Here is a 6,000-nt window from a genome sequence, read left to right as displayed (position 1 = left end):
TCTGTTTTCCTGTCAGTAAGTTACTATGTTTGTCCTTTCAGTAAGTCACTCTGTTTGTCCTGTCAGTAAGTCACTCTGTTTGTCCTTTCAGTAAGTCACTCTGTTTGTCCTTTCAGTAAGTCACTCTGTTTGTCCTGTCAGTAAGTTACTCTGTTTGTCCTGTCAGTAAGTCACTCTGTTTGTCCTTTCATCAAGTTACTCTGTTTGTCCTTTCAGTAAGTTAATCTGTTTGTCCTGTCAGTAAGTCACTCTGTTTGTCCTGTCAGTAAGTTACTCTGTTTGTCCTGTCAGTAAGTTACTCTGTCTGTCCTGTCAGTAAGTTACTCTGTTTGTCCTGTCAGTAAGTTACTCTGTTTGTCCTGTCAGTAAGTTACTCTGTTTGTCCTGTCAGTAAGTTACTCTGTTTTTCCTGTCAGTAAGTTACTCTGTTTGTCCTTTTAGTAAGTCACTCTGTTTTTCCTGTCAGTAAGTCACTCTGTTTGTCCTTTCAGTAAGTCACTCTGTTTGTCCTGTCAGTAAGTTACTATGTTTGTCCTTTCAGTAAGTCTCTGTTTGTCCTGTCAGTAAGTCTCTGTTTGTCCTGTCAGTAAGTTACTCTGTTTGTCCTGTCAGTAAGTTACTCTGTTTGTCCTGTCAGTAAGTTACTCTGTTTGTCCTTTCAGTAAGTTACTCTGTTTGTCCTGTCAGTAAGTTACTCTGTTTGTCCTTTCAGTAAGTCTCTGTTTGTCCTGTCAGTAAGTCTCTGTTTGTCCTGTCAGTAAGTTACTCTGTTTGTCCTGTCAGTAAGTTACTATGTTTGTCCTTTCAGTAAGTTACTCTGTTTGTCCTGTCAGTAAGTCACTCTGTTTGTCCTTTCAGTAAGTTACTCTGTTTGTCCTGTCAGAAAGTCACTCTGTTTGTCCTGTCGGTAAGTCACTCTGTTTGTCCTTTCAGTAGGTTACTCTGTTTGTCCTTTCAGTAAGTCACTCTGTTTGTCCTGTCAGTAAGTCACTCTGTTTGTCCTGTCAGTAAGTCACTCTGTTTGTCTTTTCAGTAAGTCACTCTGTTTGTCTTTTCAGTAAGTTACTCTATTTGTCATTTCAGTAAGTCACTGTTTGTCCTGTCAAGTTTCTTTATTATTTGTCATACAGAAATACAGAATACTTTGCATGAAATATTTATTTCTGTTTTGCTCCTGAGAGTGTGCTAGATAATAACAAGATAGTATAAATAAGTATAATAAGTAAAAAATATAAAGTCAAGAAGTCAAGTGTAAACAACAATTGTTCAGTATACCTCTATATACAGTATGTACATCTGGTACAAAAATGGTGAGGTATAGCTTAGCTTGTGGTGCCACCTGTGGTGGTGAGGTGCAATAAGGAATAAGGAATGAGAGATGTGCAATTCCCTTACCAATAATATAAATATAAAGTGTAAAGTGTAAAGTGTGGAAAGTGGGTGCTACAGTGTGTTGTTTATTGAAAGTGAGTGTGTGTGTGCTGTGGGTGTGTTGATGGCCTGTTATTGTTCATTGTTCAATCATTGTTCATTGAGCAATCATTGTTCATTGAGCATCCTGATGGCCTGGGGATAGAAGCTCCTTCTGAGTCTCTCTGTGCTTGCCATGAGACTCCGGTATCGCTTGCCTGACCGCAGCAGTTCAAAGAGGCAGTTGTTTGGGTGGCTTGAGTCTTTGATTATTCTCTTAGCCTTGCCCATGCACTGCTTGTTGTAAATGCCTTGGAGAGTGGGAAGCCCCCCTCCAATTGTGCGTTCGGCTGAACGGGCCACTCTCTGTAGTCTGCTGTGGTCTTGTGCAGTGCTATTCCCAAACCAGGAGGTGATATTGCCAGTCAGGATGCTCTCTATTGTGCATGAGTAGAAGTTATTGAGGATCTTCTGACTCACGTTGAACTTCCTTAAGCGCCTCAGGAAGTAGAGGCGTTGTCACTAAGTTACTCTGTTTGTCCTTTCAGTAAGTCACTCTGTTTGTCCTTTCAGTAATTTACTCTGTTTGTCCTGTCAGTAAGTCACTATGTTTGTCCTTTCAGTAAGTTACTCTGTTTGCCCTGTCAGTAAGTTACTCTGTTTGTCCTGTCAGTAAGTCACTCTGTTTGTCCTTTCAGTAAGTTACTCTGTTTGTCCTTTCAGTAAGTCACTCTGTTTGTCCTGTCAGTACGTCACTCTGTTTGTCCTTTCAGTAAGTCACTGTTTGTCCTTTCAGTAAGTCTCTGTTTGTCCTGTCAGTAAGTTACTCTGTTTGTCCTTTCAGTAAGTCACTGTTTGTCCTTTCAGTAAGTCACTCTGTTTGTCCTGTCAGTAAGTTACTCTGTTTGTCCTTTCAGTAAGTTACTCTGTTTGTCCTTTCAGTAAGTCACTCCGTTTATCCTTTCAGTAAGTTACTCTGTTTGTCCTGTCAGTTGTTATGGTTAGGTATCTTTTCTAGAACCCAAGAGCAGGACACAGGCACAGGAGAATAGAGCGGTTTATAATATTTAAGAGAATATAATAGAATATTTAATGAGTATGGGAAGCAAGGTCCAAGGTGGTGAGAGGAGCTCAGAGACAAGGGTCAAGGAGTGGAGGAGCGACAGACTGGGTGGGTGTGTGTGTGAGGTCCATGATGGTTCAGGCTGGTGAGGGTCCGTGGTTCAGGTGTAGTCCGGAGAGGTGAGATCCTGGACATCAGAGAACAAGAGTTAGTATGGAGCAAAAAGTCACTGGGCACAAGAAGACATGATTCCATGAACGCTGAGGTCTGAATAGAGTCCTATACCACGGGAGGTGAAAACAACACTCGGACAAGGAGTGACAGGAGTGCAGGCCTCTTTATCCTGGCTCCTTGATGATGTGAGGGTTCTCAGGTGTGTAGGCCTCTTTATCCTGGCTCCTTGATGATGTGAGGGTTCTCAGGTGTGTAGGCCTCTTTATCCTGGCTCCTTGATGATGTGAGGGTTCTCAGGTGTGTAGGCCTCTTTATCCTGGCTCCTTGATGATGTGAGGGTTCTCAGGTGTGTAGGCCTCTTTATCCTGGCTCCTTGATGATGTGAGGGTTCTCAGGTGTGTAGGCCTCTTTATCCTGGCTCCTTGATGATGTGAGGGTTCTCAGGTGTGTAGGCCTCTTTATCCTGGCTCCTTGGTGATGTGAGGGTTCTCAGGTGTGTAGGCCTCTTTATCCTGGCTCCTTGATGATGTGAGGGTTCTCAGGAGTGCAGGCCTCTTTATCCTGGCTCCTTGATGATGTGAGGGTTCTCAGGTGTGTAGGCCTCTTTATCCTGGCTCCTTGATGATGTGAGGGTTCTCAGGTGTGTAGGCCTCTTTATCCTGGCTCCTTGATGATGTGAGGGTTCTCAGGTGTGCAGGCCTCTTTATCCTGGCTCCTTGATGATGTGAGGGTTCTCAGGTGTGTAGGCCTCTTTATCCTGGCTCCTTGATGATGTGAGGGTTCTCAGGTGTGTAGGCCTCTTTATCCTGGCTCCTTGATGATGTGAGGGTTCTCAGGTGTGTAGGCCTCTTTATCCTGGCTCCTTGATGATGTGAGGGTTCTCAGGTGTGTAGGCCTCTTTATCCTGGCTCCTTGATGATGTGAGGGTTCTCAGGTGTGTAGGCCTCTTTATCCTGGCTCCTTGATGATGTGAGGGTTCTCAGGTGTGTAGGCCTCTTTATCCTGGCTCCTTGATGATGTGAGGGTTCTCAGGTGTGTAGGCCTCTTTATCCTGGCTCCTTGATGATGTGAGGGTTCTCAGGTGTGTAGGCCTCTTTATCCTGGCTCCTTGATGATGTGAGGGTTCTCAGGTGTGTAGGCCTCTTTATCCTGGCTCCTTGATGATGTGAGGGTTCTCAGGTGTGCAGGCCTCTTTATCCTGGCTCCTTGATGATGTGAGGGTTCTCAGGTGTGTAGGCCTCTTTATCCTGGCTCCTTGATGATGTGAGGGTTCTCAGGTGTGTAGGCCTCTTTATCCTGGCTCCTTGATGATGTGAGGGTTCTCAGGTGTGTAGGCCTCTTTATCCTGGCTCCTTGATGATGTGAGGGTTCTCAGGTGTGTAGGCCTCTTTATCCTGGCTCCTTGATGATGTGAGGGTTCTCAGGTGTGTAGGCCTCTTTATCCTGGCTCCTTGATGATGTGAGGGTTCTCAGGTGTGTAGGCCTCGCCCAGGAAGACAGTGGTTGTGAGGTGGAGACAGGAAGGACCATGTATGGGCCTGGGAACCTGCTGACACACAGGGGAGAAAAAAGCCCTGGCTGTGGCTGTAACAGTCAGTCACATTGTTTAATCAATAAAGATCACAATGATAGCTTCGGTATTAGTTATTGATACAGCTAGAGTAAATAGTTTTAATACTGGTATGTTAATTGTTATTTGTACAGCTCCTCTAGTCCTCTATCAGTACAAGCTTTTTTTTTGTTATTATCAACGTTTTCATATCGAAGGGGAATCTGTGCTTCTGCCTCATATCACCTGATGATTGTGTCAAATCAAGCAACATGGCAGGGGTGTTGAGGAAAGCAAATTAACAATATGTTGACTTGAATGGTCCTTATTTTCATTGCAGTATACTGTAGCAGGTAATTATAAAATGATCTTTCTCTTACAGATTCAACAACTATCGCTACAACAACAGAACTGAGTACTACAGCTGTCCCAACAACCAGTAAGTCACTCTGTTTGTCCTGTTAGTAAGTTACTCTGTTTGTCCTGTCAGTAAGTTACTCTTTTTGTCCTGTCAGTAAGTTACTCTGTTTGTCCTGTCAGTAAGTTACTCTTTGTCCTTTCAGTAAGTTACTCTGTTTGTCCTTTCAGTAAGTCTCTGTTTGTCCTGTCAGTAAGTTACTCTGTTTGTCCTTTCAGTAAGTTACTCTGTTTGTCCTGTCAGTAAGTTACTCTGTTTGTCCTGTCAGTTGTTATGGTTAGGTATCTTTTCTAGAACCCAAGAGCAGGACACAGGCACAGGAGAATAGAACGGTTTAGAATATTTAAGAGAATATAATAGAATATTTAATGAGTATGGGAAGCAAGGTTCAAGGTGGTGAGAGGAGCTCAGAGACAAGGGTCAAGGAGTGGAGGAGTGACAGACTGGGTGGGTGTGTGTGTGAGGTCCATGATGGTTCAGGCTGGTGAGGGTCCGTGGTTCAGGTGTAGTCTGGAGAGGTGAGATCCTGGACATCAGAGAACAAGAGTTAGTATGGAGCAAAAAGTCAGTGGGCACAAGAAGACATGATCCCATGAACGCTGAGGTCTGAATAGAGTCCTATACCACGGGAGGTGAAAACAACACTCGGACAAGGAGTGACAGGAGTGCAGGCCTCTTTATCCTGGCTCCTTGATGATGTGAGGGTTCTCAGGTGTGTAGGCCTCTTTATCCTGGCTCCTTGATGATGTGAGGGTTCTCAGGTGTGTAGGCCTCTTTATCCTGGCTCCTTGATGATGTGAGGGTTCTCAGGTGTGTAGGCCTCTTTATCCTGGCTCCTTGATGATGTGAGGGTTCTCAGGTGTGTAGGCCTCTTTATCCTGGCTCCTTGATGATGTGAGGGTTCTCAGGTGTGTAGGCCTCTTTATCCTGGCTCCTTGATGATGTGAGGGTTCTCAGGTGTGTAGGCCTCTTTATCCTGGCTCCTTGATGATGTGAGGGTTCTCAGGTGTGCAGGCCTCTTTATCCTGGCTCCTTGATGATGTGAGGGTTCTCAGGTGTGTAGGCCTCTTTATCCTGGCTCCTTGATGATGTGAGGGTTCTCAGGTGTGTAGGCCTCTTTATCCTGGCTCCTTGATGATGTGAGGGTTCTCAGGTGTGTAGGCCTCTTTATCCTGGCTCCTTGATGATGTGAGGGTTCTCAGGTGTGTAGGCCTCTTTATCCTGGCTCCTTGATGATGTGAGGGTTCTCAGGTGTGTAGGCCTCTTTATCCTGGCTCCTTGATGATGTGAGGGTTCTCAGGTGTGTAGGCCTCTTTATCCTGGCTCCTTGATGATGTGAGGGTTCTCAGGTGTGTAGGCCTCTTTATCCTGGCTCCTTGATGATGT

This window comes from Notolepis coatsorum (genome assembly GCF_963971535.1).
Source record: "Notolepis coatsorum genome assembly, chromosome: 1".
In the NCBI taxonomy this organism is placed as follows: domain Eukaryota; kingdom Metazoa; phylum Chordata; class Actinopteri; order Aulopiformes; family Paralepididae; genus Notolepis; species Notolepis coatsorum.
The sequence above is the reverse complement of the archived record's forward strand: the minus strand, read 5'-3'. Positions refer to the sequence as shown.